This window comes from Oncorhynchus clarkii, chromosome 27 (assembly GCF_045791955.1).
Source record: "Oncorhynchus clarkii lewisi isolate Uvic-CL-2024 chromosome 27, UVic_Ocla_1.0, whole genome shotgun sequence".
NCBI lineage: Eukaryota > Metazoa > Chordata > Actinopteri > Salmoniformes > Salmonidae > Oncorhynchus > Oncorhynchus clarkii.
In genome coordinates, this window is record NC_092173.1 from 34,695,753 (window position 1) to 34,713,403 (window position 17,651).

A 17,651-nucleotide genomic window follows, 5' to 3' on the forward strand; every position below is an offset into this window, starting at 1 on the left:
GGTCGATGAGGAATGAACGAGAGGGATAGAGTGAGTATGGAGCCACTCTGTAGTCCGAGAGGAGGGGTCGATGAGGAATGAACGAGAGGAGGGGTCGATGAGGAATGTACGAGAGGGAGATAGTGAGTATGGATTCACTCTGTAGCCCGAGAGGAGGGGTCGATGAGGAATGAACGAGAGGGAGAGAGTGAGTATGGAGCCACTCTGTAGCCCGAGAGGAGGGGTCGATGAGGAATGAACGAGAGGAGGGGTCGATGAGGAATGAACGAGAGGAGGGGTCGATGAGGAATGAACAAGAGGAGGGGTCGATGAGGAATGAATGAGAGGAGGGGTCGATGAGGAATGAACAAGATGGAGAGAGTGAGTATGGAGCCACTCTGTAGCCCGAGAGGAGGGGTCGTTGAGGAATGAACGAGAGGGAGAGAGTGAGTATGGAGCCACTCTGTAGCCCGAGAGGAGGGGTCGATGAGGAATGAACGAGAGGAGGGGTCGATGAGGAATGAACGAGATGGAGAGAGTGAGTATGGAGCCACTCTGAAGCCCGAGAGGAGGGGTCGATGAGGAATGAACGAGAGGGAGAGAGTGAGTATGGAGCCACTCTGTAGTCAGAGAGAAGGGGTCGATGAGGAATGAACGAGAGGGAGAGAGTGAGTATGGAACCACTCTGTAGCCCGGGAGGAGGGGTCGATGAGGAATGAACGAGATAGAGAGAGTGAGTATGGAGCCACTCTGTAGTCTGAGAGGAGGGGTCGATGAGGAATGAACAAGAGGAGGGGTCGATGAGGAATGAACGAGAGGGAGAGAGTGAGTATGGAGCCACTCTGTAGCCCGAGAGGAGGGGTCGATGAGGAATGAACGAGAGGGAGAGAGTGAGTATTGAGCCACTCTGTACCCCAAGAGGAAGGGTCGATGAGGAATGAACGAGAGGAAGGGTCGATGAGGAATGAACGAGAGGGAGAGAGTGAGTATGGAGCCACTCTGTAGTCCGAGAGAAGGGGTTGATGAGGAATGAACGAGAGGGAGAGAGTGAGTATGGAGCCACTCTGTAGTCTGAGAGGAGGGGTCGATGAGGAATGAACGAGAGGAGGGGTCGATGAGGAATGAACGAGAGGGAGAGAGTGAGTATGGAGCCAATCTGTAGCCCGAGAGGAGGGGTCGATGAGGAATGAACGAGAGGGAGAGAGTGAGTATGGAGCCACTCTGTAGCCCGGGAGGAGGGGTCGATGAGGAATGAACGAGAGGGAGAGAGTGAGTATGGAGCCACTCTGTAGTCTGAGAGGAGGGGTCGATGAGGAATGAACGAGAGGAGGGGTCGATGAGGAATGAACGAGAGGGAGAGAGTGAGTATGGAGCCACTCTGTAGCCCGAGAGGAGGGGTCGATGAGGAATGAACGAGAGGGAGAGAGTGAGTATTGAGCCACTCTGTACCCCAAGAGGAGGGGTCGATGAGGAATGAACGAGAGGAAGGGTCGATGAGGAATGAACGAGAGGGAGAGAGTGAGTATGGAGCCACTGTAGCCTGAGAGGAGGGGTCGATGAGGAATGAACGAGAGGAGGGGTCGATGAGGAATGAACGAGAGGAGGGGTCGATGAGGAATGAACGAGAGGACGGGTCGATGAGGAATGAACGAGAGGGAGAGAGTGAGTATGGAGCCACTCTGTAGCCCGAGAGGAGGGGTCGATGAGGAATGAACGAGAGGGAGAGAGTGAGTATGGAGCCACTCTGTAGCCCGAGAGGAGAGGTCAATGAGGAATGAACGAGAGGGAGAGAGTGAGAGAGAGAGTGAGAGAGAGAGAGAGAGAGAGAGAGAGAGAGAGAGAGAGAGAGAGAGAGAGAGAGAGAGAGAGAGAGAGAGAGAGAGAGAGATTTTAATAAGGTAGATGCAGACGTTTCTTTGATTCCCAGTCCAATACTCTCTCACACCTGTCACAATGATTGGCCAGCTAGTCATTCGCTGTCTGGATTCAGAGCACTGAGCAGTACACACCAGACAAAGGGATGAAATCTCTCTTTATGCTATGGCTCCCTCGATTTATTGCATTCTTGCTTTATCCTTTTCTCTCCGTCCATCTCTCTAAACCATGCCCTTTCATTTATCTTTCCCCATCCCTCCTTCGTTATGATCCCCTATGCTTTTCTCTCCGTCCATCTCTCTAAACCATGCCCTTTCATTTATCTTTCCCCATCCCTCCTTCGTTATGATCCCCTATGCCTTTCTCTCCGTCTTTCTCTCTGTAGAGTCACGTATGCTTTAGCAGTGGTGTGGTTTGTGTTTGTGGCCCTGTCTGTGTAAACTGCAATGCCTTTCTTTACAGCCACCCATGGCTGACAATCACACCTCTGACATGTCGGCTGTCTGACTTTCTACCAGACCTAGCATAGAGAAGCACAGTTTGGGGGGAATTTATGACAGACACACTGAACATCCATGTCACACAGCCCCGGACACCAGTGGAGCCCTTTTAGTTAGTGTTTGCAGTAAATTGATGTGGGAGATCACCAGACATTGTTTATATAAGGTCTAAGAATCACAGTTTTGACTAGGGTGGCAAGGGGAGGGTATATTACTGGAAACTTTCCAAGTTTACCAGTAAACTACCAGAATTGTGGTTTCTTTCAATGATTTTATGTAATCTATCACAAGCCCTTTTGGATGCTTCAGATTATCACAGCATGTCTGTAATAATCTCTGTGTGGCTTTATCACATGTAAAATATATATGAAATCATTAAATAAGATGATATAAAAATAAATACAGTGACTGTAAAACATGAACCTACTTTAAATATTAACCATCAACTTAGTGAATACAATTGGTGTTTAATATGAGGGTTTCAACATGAAATATCCTTTATTTATTTTTTTACCAACTTAAAACGTTTTTACTGTCAATAATCACGAGTGAGTCTACAGACCACTTGCACAATATTCACATTTTGTTACCTTAAAACTCAATCTAAAAAGGGAAGAAAATCATACGTAACATTCAAATATTACAGAAACTTTTCCAAAATAATCAAACATTTAAAATGTTTTCCATTCATTTGAATACATGGAGTAGGTTGTGTAGATCAGTAGGGGAAACATCTCATTTATTAAATTTTTAATTTCATTTTAAGGTAACAAAATGTGAAGACTATGTAAGGGGTGTGCAGACTTTCACGGGGCAATGTATGGATTTGGTGTCAATGTTTTGGTGTCAAACTAGTGGCAGTTGTTGAAAAAAGTCAAAAGTTGATAGAGATGCGATGTTGATAGAGTTAATAAAAAATGATGCCATTGTTGATTAGATGCTTCTGTCATTAATTAGGCCATTTTCTCTTGAACCATATGGTCTGTCTACTAGAAACTAATGAACAATATGGACACGGATATAATAAATGAATAGTATATATTAATATTTTTTTTTTGTTATTCAAGGACGAATGAGCAAATATGTATTGCCATAGATTTTCCGCTAATTTCCAAAATTACTAAAGATTCTGGTGACGGTTGAGAGGGTGTAGGAGGGGGAGTGATGGTTGAGAGGGTGCAGGAGGGTGAGTGATGGTTGAGAGGGTGCAGGAGGGTGAGTGATGGTTGAGAGAGTGCAGGAGGGGGAGTGATGGTTGAGAGGGTGCAGGAGGGTGAGTGATGGTTGAGAGGGTGCAGGAGGGGGGTGACGGTTGAGAGGGTGTAGGAGGGGGAGTGAGGGTTGAGAGGGTGTAGGAGGGGGAGTGAGGGTTGAGAGGGTGTAGGAGGGGGAGTGGGGGTGCAGGAGGGTGCAGGAGGGGGAGTGACGGTTGAGAGGGTGCAGGAGGTTGAGTGAGGATAGAGGGGTTGTAGAAGGGAGAGTGAAGGTTGAGCGGGTGCAGGGTGGGAGTGAACGTTTGGAGGGTGCAGTAGGGAGAGTGACAGTTGAGATGGTGCAGGACGGTGGCTGATGGTTGAGTGGGTGCAGTAGGGAGAGTGATGGTTGCGAGGGTGCAGTAGGGTGCAGTAGGGAGAGTGACGGTTGAGAGGGTGCAGTAGGGGGAGGGACGGTTGAGAGGGTGCAGTAGGGAGAGTGACGGTTGAGAGGGTGCAGTAGGGGGAGGGACGGTTGAGAGGGTGCAGTAGGGTGCAGTAAGGGGGAGGGACGGTTGAGAGGGTGCAGTAGGGTGCAGTAAGGGGGAGTGACGGTTGAGAGGGTGCAGTAGGGTGCAGTAGGGAGAGTGATGGTTGAGAGGGTGCAGTAGGGAGAGTGACGGTTGAGAGGGTGCAGTAGGGTGCAGTAAGGGGGAGTGACGGTTGAGAGGGTGCAGTAGGGTGCAGTAGCGAGAGTGACGGTTGAGAGGGTGAAGTAGGGAGAGTGACGGTTGAGAGGGTGCCGGTGGGTTAGTGTCGTTTGAAAGGGTGCAGGAGGGGGGTGACGGTTGAGAGGGTGTAGGAGGGAGAGTGAGGGTAGAGGGGGTGTAGAAGGGAGAGTGAGGGTGGGGGGGTGTAGAAGGGAGATTGAGGGTAGAGGGGGTATAGAAGGGAGAGTGAGGGTATAGGGGGTGTAGAAGGGAGAGTGAGGGTAGAGGGGGTGTAGAAGGGAGAGTGAGGGTAGAGGGGGTGTAGAAGGGAGAGTGTAAGCAACGGCATAGTGGGTCTCTTACTAAGAGAACAATGTAGGAGAATAGTATGAAATGTGACCCTTTCAGAGACAGTTATTACGTGTTCTTCTGAAGGCTGTGTTTTTGGGGAAAGACAGAAGTTACGAGGCTTAGCTCTTACACACCACAGCCACAGATTGCTCCAGAGACTATGTGTGGTGAAAAAGCCCCGATTACACTTTTCTTCCAGAGTGTAATTCTCTGCAAAGCGAAGGCCACTCACACAGAAGACTGACAAAGCCTGGTGAAGCCACACACACACACACACACACACACACACACACACACACACACACACACACATACACACACACACACACACACAAAGCAACCAAAGCCCTATGGGACCAAAATAGGATTAACAGCAAAATAGCCAAATTAAAAGGAAAATGCTACTTTTCATGGAAACTCTTATTCGTGTCTACAGTAGCTATTTAGTTCCTCTAGAGGTTTCATGCAAAAACTGGTTAAGATGATTAGCGAGAAAACCATTACAAAGTCTGGGACAACAAATCAACGATTTAAAGAAGACTTAGTGGAATTTGAATATGGAGGAACAAAATGACAAAGTTCTGCAAACAAACTGTAAACCTTTCTGTTGCCACGTCCCTGCAGTGGTTAGAACAGAGGACAAATGCAAGTAACAGAGTTTACGTAGTCGCTATGTGGGAGGGCTCTTGTGCATGTCTGTCTGTCTGTCTGTCTGTCTGTCTGTCTGTCTGTCTGTCTGTCTGTCTGTCTGTGTGTGTGTTTTGCAGGCAGCCTGCAGTAGGGTGGGGATATAGATGGTGAGTTCTTACCCATGACTAGATTGCATTGACTACACATGACTACACAACACTGCACAACACTACACTGCACATGACTACACAACACAACACTACACAACACTACACTACACAACACTACACTACACCACACTACACATGACTGCACATGACTACACAACACTACACAACACTACCCAACACTACACTGCACATGACTACACAACACTACCCAACACTACACCACACATTTTTTATTTATTTTTTATTTCACCTTTATTTAACCAGGTAGGCAAGTTGAGAAGGAGTTCTCATTTACAATTGTGACCTGGCCAAGATAAAGCAAAGCAGTTCGACACATACAACAACACAGTGTTACACATGGAGTAAAACAAACATACAGTCAATAATAGTATAAACAAGTCTATATACGATGTGAGCAAATGAGGTGAGATAAGGGAGGTAAAGGCAAAAAAAGGCCATGGTGGCAAGGTAAATACAATATAGCAAGTAAAACACTGGAATGGTAGTTTTGCAATGGAAGAATGTGCAAAGTAGAAATAAAATTAATGGGGTGCAAAGGAGAAAAATAAATAAATTAATAAAATAAATAAATACAGTAGGGAAAGAGGTAGTTGTTTGGGCTAAATTATAGGTGGGCTATGTACAGGTGCAGTAATCTGTGAGCTGCTCTGACAGTTGGTGCTTAAAGCTAGTGAGGGAGATAAGTGTTTCCAGTTTCAGAGATTTTTGTAGTTCGTTCCAGTCATTGGCAGCAGAGAACTGGAAGGAGAGGCGGCCAAAGAAAGAATTGGTTTTGGGGGTGACCAGAGAGATATACCTGCTGGAGCGCGTGCTACAGGTGGGTGATGCTATGGTGACCAGCGAGTTGAGATAAGGGGGGACTTTACCTAGCAGGGTCTTGTAGATGACATGGAGCCAGTGGGTTTGGCGACGAGCATGAAGCGAGGGCCAGCCAACAAGAGCGTACAGATCGCAATGGTGGGTAGTCTATGGGGCTTTGGTGACAAAACGGATTGCACTGTGATAGACTGCATCCAATTTGTTGAGTAGGGTATTGGAGGCTATTTTGTAAATTACATCGCCGAAGTCGAGGATTGGTAGGATGGTCAGTTTTACAAGGGTATGTTTGGCAGCATGAGTGAAGGATGCTTTGTTGCGAAATAGGAAGCCAATTCTAGATTTAACTTTGGATTGGAGATGTTTGGTGTGGGTCTGGAAGGAGAGTTTACAGTCTAACCAGACACCTAGGTATTTGTAGTTGTCCACCTATTCTAAGTCAGAGCCGTCCAGAGTAGTGATGTTGGACAGGCGGGCAGGTGCAGGCAGCGATCGGTTGGAGAGCATGCATTTAGTTTTACTTGTATTTAAGAGCAATTGGAGGCCACGGAAGGAGAGTTGTATGGCATTGAAGCTTGCTTGGAGGATTGTTAACACAGTGTCCAAAGAAGGGCCAGAAGTATACAGAATGGTGTCGTCTGCGTAGAGGTGGATCAGAGACTCACCAGCAGCAAGAGCGACATCATTGATGTATACAGCGAAGAGAGTCGGTCCAAGAATTGAACCCTGTGGCACCCCCATAGACACATGACTACACAACACTGCACAACACAACACAACAATACACAACACTACACAACACTACACTACACATGACTACACAACACCACACCACACATGACTACACAACACTACACATGACAACAACATTACACATGACTACACAACACTACACATGACAACACAACATTACACTACACATGAATACACAACACTACATAACAATTGGCTACACAACACTGCACAACACAACATGGCCCATGACTACACAACACTACACAACACTACACTACACAACACTACACATGACTACACAACACTACACGTGACTACACAACATTACACTACACCACACAAAACTACACATGACTATGCAACACTACACAACACAACACCACACTAAATTAAAACACTACACAACACTACATTACACAACACACACGTCCTAGGACCTGAGCCCTAGGACCATGCCTCAGGACTACCTGGCATGATGACTCCTTGTTGTCCCCAGTCCACCTGGCTGTGCTGCTGCTCCAGTTTCAACTGTTCTGGCTGCGGCTATGGAACCCTGACCTGTTCAATGTGATTATTATTATTTGACAATGCTGGTAATTTATGAACATTTGAACATCTTGGCCATGTTCTGTTACAATCTCCACCCGGCACAGACAGAAGAGGACTGGCCACCCCTCATCGCCTGGTTCCTCTCTAGGTTTCTTCCTATGTTTTGGCCTTTCATGGAGTTTTTCCTAGTCACCGTGCTTCTACACCTGCATTGCTTGCTGTTTGAGGTTTTAGGCTGGGTTTCTGTACAGCACTTTGAGATATCAGCTGATGTAGGAAGGGCTGTATAAATACATTTGATTTGATGACTATTCCAGTCAGGGAGGGAATTCAGCTCCAACACAATACAACACAACACTACATAAGACAACACAACACAACACTACATAAGACAATACAATACAACACTACATAAGACAATACAACACAACACTACATAAGACAACACAATACAACACTACATAAGACAATACAACACAACACTACATAAGACAATACAACACAACACTACATAAGACAACACAATACAACACCACATAAGACAACACAATACAACACTACATAAGACAACACAATACAACACTACATAAGACAACACAACACAACACTACATAAGACAACACAATACAACACTACATAAGACAACACAATACAACACTACATAAGACAACACAACACAACACTACATAAGACAACACAATACAACACTACATAAGACAACACAATACAACACTACATAAGACAATACAACACAACACTACATAAGACAACACAACACAACACTACATAAGACAACACAACACAACACTACATAAGACAACACAATACAACACTACATAAGACAATACAACACAACACTACATAAGACAACACAACACAACACTACATAAGACAACACAATACAACACTACATAAGACAATACAACACAACACTACATAAGACAACACTACACAACACTACATAAGACAACACAATACAACACTACATAAGACAATACAACAATAGAAAACAAAACACTACAGTAAGACTCTACAAGAGCAAAAGAACACTACACAACACTACACAACACTACACAACACTACACAACACTACACAACACTACACAACACTACACAACACTACACAACACTACACAACACTACACAACACTAAGACACTACACAACACTACACAACACTAAGACACTACACAACACTACACAACAATAAGACACTACACAACACTACATAAGACAACACAATACAACACTACATAAGACAATACAACAATAGAAAACAAAACACTACAGTAAGACTCTACAAGAGCAAAAGAACACTACACAACACTACACAACACTACACAACACTACACAACACTACACAACACTACACAACACTACACAACACTACACAACACTACACAACACTAAGACACTACACAACACTACACAACACTAAGACACTACACAACACTACACAACACTAAGACACTACACAACACTACACAACACTAAGACACTACACAACACTACACAACACTAAGACACTACACAACACTAAGACACTACACAACACTACACAACACTAAGACACTACACAACACTACACAACAATAAGACACTACACAACACTACACAACACTAAGACACTACACAACACTACACAACAATAAGACACTACACAACACTACACAACACTAAGACACTACACAACACTACACAACACTAAGACACTACACAACACTACACAACAATAAGACACTACACAACACTACACAACACTAAGACACTACACAACACTACACAACACTAAGACACTACACAACACTACACAACAATAAGACACTACACAACACTACACAACAATAAGACACTACACAACACTACACAACACTAAGACACTACACAACACTACACAACACTAAGACACTACACAACACTAAGACACTACACAACACTACACAACACTAAGACACTACAAAACACTACACAACACTAAGACACTACAAAACACTACACAACACTATGGCACTACCCTACACAACACTAAGATACTACAAAACACTACCCAACACTACACATGACTACACAACACATCTCATGACTACACAACACTACACCACACAACACAAAACAACACTACACATGACTACACAACACAACACTGAGACACTACACAACACTGAGAAACTACACCACACAACACTACACAACACCAATATACTACACTACACAACACTTAGACACAACACAACACAACACTACACAACACTAAGATACTACACTACACTGATAGACTACACTACACAACAAAACACAACACTTCACAGCACTGAGACTACACCACACAACACAACACTGACAACTACACAACACTAAGACACTACAACACTGAGACAATACACTACACAACACAACACTGAGACACTGCACAACACTACACAACACTAAGACAATACACAGCACCACACAACACTGAGACACTACACTACACAACACTACACAGCACTGAGACACTACATGACATTACACAATACTGCACAACACTACACAACACTAAGACACTACACAACACTACACTAACACACTCTACAACACTATACTAAGACACTTTACAACATTAAGACACTACACTAGACAATACTACACAGCACTACACACCATTAAGACACTACACAAGACAATACCACACAGCACTATACAACACTAAGACAAACACAACACAACACACTACCAAGACACTTCACAACACTAAGACACTACACAACACAACACTAAGACACTACACAACACTACACAACACTAGACAACACTACACAACACTACACTACACAACACTAAGACACTACACTAAAACACTCCACAACACTATACTAAGACACTTTACAACATTAAGACACTGCACTAGACAATACTACACAGCACTACACACCATTAAGACACTACACTAGACAATACCACACAGCACTACAAAACAAGCATTTCGCTACACAAGCATTTCGCTACACTCGCATTAACATCTGCTAACCATGTGTATGTGACAAATAAAATTTGATTTGAACACTAAGACAAACACAACACAACACACTACACTACTAAGACACAACACAACACTAAGACACGACACAACACAACACTAAGACACTACACAACACTACACAACACACCACTAAGACACTTCACAACACTACACACCAATACAAACCTACACAGTGCTTTATAATCTGCACAGTTTCTCAAAGCTCTCATAAAACAGAAAACAGATGGTGAATCAGAGAGAGGGACAGAGCGAAAAGAGAGAGAGTGAATGGCAATTTGGATTTTTACCAAATGATCGTAAGACAGATCACGTATTCACCCTGCTAACCCTAATTGACAAAAAAACAAACCAAAACAAAGGCAAAGTCATCTCATGTTTTGTTGATTTAAAAAATGTTTTTACTCACTTTGGCACAAGGGTCTGCTATTTTAATTGATGGAAAGCGGTCATGGGGGGAAAACATACGACATTATAAAAGCTATGAACACAAACAAAAAATACACATTTCTTTCCACGAGGACGTGGGATGAGACAGGGTTGCAGATTAAGCCCCATCCTCTTCAACATATATATCAACGAATTGGTGAGGGCACTAGAACACTCTGCAGTACCTGGCCTCACCCTACTAGAATCTGAAGTCAAACATCAGCACCACAGTTTAACTTCCACAAAGCTGTGAAATATCTGAGAGTCAAGGCAAGAAGGGCCCTCTAAGCCATCAAAAGGAACGTAACATTTGACATCCCAATTAGCATCTGGCAAAAAATACTTGAATCAGTTATACAACACATTGACCTTTCTGGTTGTGAGGTCTGGGGTCAACTCACCAACCAAGAATTCACAAAATAGGACAATCACCAAATAGAGACTCTGCATATAGAATTCAGAAAAATATATTCTGTGTACAACGTAAAACACCAAATAATGCATTCAGAGCAGAATTAGGGCGATACCCGCTATTGATCAAAAGATAGCCGTTAAATTTTACAACCACCCAAAAGGAAGTGATTCCCAAACCTTCCATAAGAAAGCCATCCGATGAACACGGAGAAGAGTTCCCTAAGCAAGCTGGTCCTGGTGCTCTGTTCACAAACACAAACAGACCCCACAGAGCCCAAAGACAGCAACACAATTAGACCCAACCAAATAATGAGAAAACAAAAAGATAATTACTTGACACATTGGAAAGAATTAACAAAAAAACAGAGCAACCTAGAATGCTTTTTGGCCCTAAACAGAAAGTACACAGTGACAGAATACCTGACCACTGTGACTGACCCAAACTTAAGGAAAGCTTTGACTATGTACAGACTCAGTGAACATAGACTTGCTATTTTTTTTGTGATGGTAATGTTTGCGTACATTTTTTATTATTTATTTTAATGTTGTTTATTATCTACTTCACTTGCTTTAGCAACGTAAACATGTGTTCCCATGCCAATGAAGTCCATGAATTGCATTTTCTTTTATTTTATTGATTTCACCTTTATTTAACCAGGTAGGCTAGTTGAGAACACCTTTATTTAACCAGGTAGGCTAGTTGAGAACACCTTTATTTAACCAGGTAGGCTAGTTGAGAACACCTTTATTTAACCAGGTAGGCTAGTTGAGAACACCTTTATTTAACCAGGTAGGCTAGTTGAGAACACCTTTATTTAACCAGGTAGGCTAGTTGAGAACACCTTTATTTAACCAGGTAGGCTAGTTGAGAACACCTTTATTTAACCAGGTAGGCTAGTTGAGAACACCTTTATTTAACCAGGTAGGCTAGTTGAGAACACCTTTATTTAACCAGGTAGGCTAGTTGAGAACACCTTTATTTAACCAGGTAGGCTAGTTGAGAACACCTTTATTTAACCAGGTAGGCTAGTTGAGAACACCTTTATTTAACCAGGTAGGCTAGTTGAGAACACCTTTATTTAACCAGGTAGGCTAGTTGAGAACACCTTTATTTAACCAGGTAGGCTAGTTGAGAACACCTTTATTTAACCAGGTAGGCTAGTTGAGAGCACCTTTATTTAACCAGGTAAGCTAGCTGAGAACACCTTTATTTAACCAGGTAGGCTAGTTGAGAACACCTTTATTTAACCAGGTAGGCTAGTTGAGAACACCTTTATTTAACCTCTTTGATCTCTAGGGGCGCTATTTCATTTTTGGATAAAAAACGTTCCCGTTTTAAGCGCGATATTTTGTCACGAAAAGATGCTCGACTATGCATATTCTTGACAGTTTTTGAAAGAAAACACTCTGAAGTTTCAGAATCTGCAAAGATATTGTCTGTAAGTGCCCCAGAACTCATTCTACAGGCGAAACCAAGATGATGCATCAACCAGGAAATGAGCAGAATTTCTGAAGCTCTGTTTTCCATTGTCTCCTTATATGGCTGTGATTGCGCAAGGAATGAGCCTACACTTTCTGTCGTTCCCCCAAAGTGTTAGCAGCATTGTGACGTATTTGTAGGCATATCATTGGAAGATTGACCATAAGAGACTACATTTTCCAAGTGTCCGCCTGGTGTCCCTGCGTCGAAATTGGAGCGTAAAGCCAGGTGCAATTATTTTTCCATTTGAGAGCAAGGAGAAACCAGGCTTCCACGAAGGATATATCATTGAAGAGATATGTGGAAAAACACCTTGAGGATTGATTCTAAACCACGTTTGCCATGTTTCAGTCGATATTATGGAGTTAATTTGGAAAAAAGTTCGCGTTTTGAGAGCTGAATTTTCGTTTTTTTTTTTTTTTTTTTTTTTTTTTTTGGTAGCCAAATGTGATGTACAAAACGGAGCTATTTCTAATACACAAAGAATCTTTTTGGAAAAACGGAGCATCTGCTATCTAACTGAGAGTCTCCTCATTGAAAACATCAGAAGTTCTTCAAAGGTAAGTTATTTTATTTGAAGGCTTTACTTGTTTTTGTGATAGTTGCCTGCTAAATGCTAACGCTAATGCTAACGCTAATGCTAACGCTAAATGCTACGCTAGCTAGATACTGTTACACAAATGATTGTTTTCCTATGGTTGAAAAGCATATTTTGAAAATCTGAGATGACAGTGTTGTTAACAAAAGGCTAAACTTGAGAGCTAGCATATTTATTTCATTTCATTTGCGATTTTCATGAATAGTTAACGTTGCGTTATGGTAATGAGCTTAGGTCTATAAATAGAATCCCGGATCCGGGTTTGGTCGTCGCAACAGGTTAACCAGGTAAGCTAGCTGAGACCACCTTTATTTAACCAGGTAGGCTAGTTGAGAACACCTTTGTTTAACCAGGTAGGCTAGTTGAGAACACCTTTATTTAACCAGGTAGGCTAGCTGAGAACACCTTTATTTAACCAGGTAGGCTAGTTGAGAACACCTTTATTTAACCAGGTAGGCTAGTTGAGAACACCTTTATTTAACCAGGTAGGCTAGTTGAGAGCACCTTTATTTAACCAGGTAGGCTAGTTGAGAACACCTTTATTTAACCAGGTAGGCTAGCTGAGAACACCTTTATTTAACCAGGTAGGCTAGCTGAGAACACCTTTATTTAACAAGGTAGGCTAGTTGAGAACACCTTTATTTAACCAGGTAGGCTAGTTGAGAACACCTTTATTTAACCAGGTAGGCTAGTTGAGAACACCTTTATTTAACCAGGTAGGCTAGTTGAGAGCACCTTTATTTAACCAGGTAAGCTAGCTGAGAACACCTTTATTTAACCAGGTAGGCTAGTTGAGAACACCTTTATTTAACCAGGTAGGCTAGTTGAGAACACCTTTATTTAACCAGGTAAGCTAGCTGAGACCACCTTTATTTAACCAGGTAGGCTAGTTGAGAACACCTTTGTTTAACCAGGTAGGCTAGTTGAGAACAAGTTCTCATTTACAACTGCGACCTGGTCAAGATAAAGCAAAGCATTGCGACACAAACAACAACACAGAGTTACACATGGAAGAAACAAACATACAGTCAATAATACAATAGAAAAAGTCTATATACAGTCAGTGCAAATGAGGTAAGATGAATTGAGAGAGAAAGAGACAAAAAGAGAGAGTGAGAAAGATAGAAAGAGAGAGAGAGAGAGAGAGAGAGAGACAAAAGTTGTGTGTGTGTTTGTGTGTGTATGTGTGTGTGTGTTTGTGTGTGTATGTGAGAGTGTATGTGTATTTGGGTGTGTCTGTTGGTGTGTGTGTGTGTGTGTGTGTGTGTGTGTATGTGTCTTACTCTGTAGTCCAGAAGCCTACCTCCATGTCTCCAGGCTGTTTCGTCTCCTGTCCTCTGGAGCGGCAGACAGGTGTGTGATGAAGGCTACTGCCAGCATCGCTCTCTTAGGCACACACACACACACACACACACACACACACACACACACACACACACACACACACACACACACACACACACACACACACACACACACACACACACACACACACAAACACACAAACTAAACAGTTTCAGGCCATTGCCGAGCTGATTTAGTTGTGAGCTGATTTTGTTGTTGTTACCTCAACAGCAGAACAGGTAGAACTGCCCCAGGAACAGAGTGTGAGAACAGACCCATCACAGACCCAGACCAGACCCATCCCAGACCCAGACCAGACCCATGCCAGACCCAGATCAGACCCATCCCAGACCCAGAACAGACCCATCCCAGACCCATCCCAGACCCAGAACAGATCCATCCCAGACCCAGAACAGACCCAGAACCATCCCAGACCCATCCCAGACCCAGAACAGACCCATCCCAGACCCAGAATAGACCCAGAACAGACCCAGACCAGACCCAGAACAGACCCAGAACAGACCCATCCCAGACCCAGAACAGACCCATCCCAGACCCAAAACAGACCCATCCCGGAACAGACCCTTCCCAGACCCAGAACAGATCCATCCCAGACCCATCCCAGACCCAGAACAGACCCAGAACAGACCCAGAACCATCCCAGACCCATCCCAGACCCAGAACAGACCCATCCCAGACCCAGAATAGACCCAGAACAGACCCATCCCAGACCCAGAACAGACCCAGAACAGACCCATCCCAGACCCAGAACAGACCCATCCCAGACCCAAAACAGACCCATCCCGGAACAGACCCTTCCCAGACCCAGAACAGATCCATCCCAGACCCATCCCAGACCCAGAACAGACCCAGAACAGACCCAGAACAGATCCATCCCAGACCCAGAACAGACCCATCCCAGACCCAGAACAGGTCCATCCCAGAGATCAGTGCCAGAACATCTGTTCAGTGTGGAGGCTAAAGGAACCCCAGGCCATCCGGTGGGCAACAGGAACACACCACCACCACCTGAGGTCATACACTGACTGCGGAGAGGTGAGTGTAGGAACATGAGCAGCAGGTAAAGCAGTCACTGCAAGAGGGACAATGTGTCTGCGTGTGTGTGTGTTATGTCTGCGTGTGTGTGTCTGCGTGAGTGTGTGTGTATGTGCGTGTGTGTGTGTGTATGGACAAACAAAATTGTTGTCGCACCCCTGCAGTGGTTTGTTTTAGAATTGAGGACAAATGTAAGTAAAGGGTTTATGTAGTTGCTATGTGGGAGGGTGCTTGTGCATGTCTGTCTGTGTGTGTGACTGTCTTTATGTCTGTGTGTCTGTCTGTGTCTCTGAGGGAGACAGTGGGAGATTGATTGCTTTAATTAAAGAGCAGACATGCTGGAGAAAGAGGAGTAAAAACAGCCAGGAGGGACCGAGACAGCATGATACATCCCCCCTCTACAAAAGCACAATACAGACACAGACACCATCCACACACAGACACCATCCACGCACAGACATCATCCACACACACAGACACCATCCACACACACAGACACCATCCACACAAAGACATCATCAACACACAGACACCATCCACACACACAGACACCATCCACACACAGACACCATCCACGCACAGACATCATCCACGCACAGACATCATCCACAAACAGATACCATCCACACACAGGCACCATCCACACACACAGACACCGTCCACATACAGACACCATCCACACACAGACAGCATCCACACACAGACACCATCCACACACAGGCACCATCCACACACACAGACACCATCCACGCACAGACATCATCCACACACACAGACACCATCCACACACACAGACATAATCCACACAAAGACATCATCAACACACAGACACCATCCACACACACAGACACCATCCACACACAGACACCATCCACGCACAGACACCATCCACGCACAGACACCATCCACACACACAGACACCATCCACATACAGACAGCATCCACACACAGACAGCATCCACACACAGACACCATCCACACACAGACACCATCCACACACAGACACCATCCTCACACAGACACCATCCTCACACAGACACCATCCTCACACAGACACCATACTCACACAGACTCCATCCACACACAGACACCATCCACACACACACACCATCCTCACACAGACCTGTTCTCCGTCCAGTTGGCGTTTGAGTTGCTCTGCTGCCTGATGGTCTCCTGGGCCTTACTGATCTCAGCCTCCAGCATAGCTGCCTCTGTAGTACGAGACTGGAACATAATGAGAGAGAGAGGGAAGGAGGGATATATAGAGAGAGAGAGCAGCAAGAGATGGGGGGAGAGAGGGGAGGGGGGGGTGGAGAGGGGGGGAGAGAGGGGGGGGGGGGGATTGAGAGAGAGAGAGAGGAATAAGGGCCGGACAGGTATTCCTGTAACTTGTCTCTACTACAGAGCAAAGTTAATCAGTGAGACAGTAGACAGCTTGTTGACTTTCTGCCACACAGAGTTGAGCTGCTCCTCCAGATTAGTCTTCCGACTCTGTCTTCCTCAAGTTCCTGCACACACAAACACACATATACGAACACACACACACAAACACACGTACACAAACACACACACACAAACACACATATACGAACACACACACACACACACATATACGAGCACACACACACACACATATACGAACACACACACACACACATATATGAACACACACACACAAACACACATATACATACACACAAACACACAAACACACATATACGAACACACACACACAAACACACATATACAAACACACACACACACACACACACATATACGAACACAC

The 17,651-nt window shown here is 44.3% G+C and overlaps 1 pseudogene; it reads right to left on the reverse strand.

Moving 5' to 3' along the window:
* Positions 1 to 17,651, reverse strand: part of LOC139385773 (cytoplasmic dynein 2 heavy chain 1-like) — a 179,991-nt pseudogene that overhangs the window by 127,067 nt on the left and 35,273 nt on the right.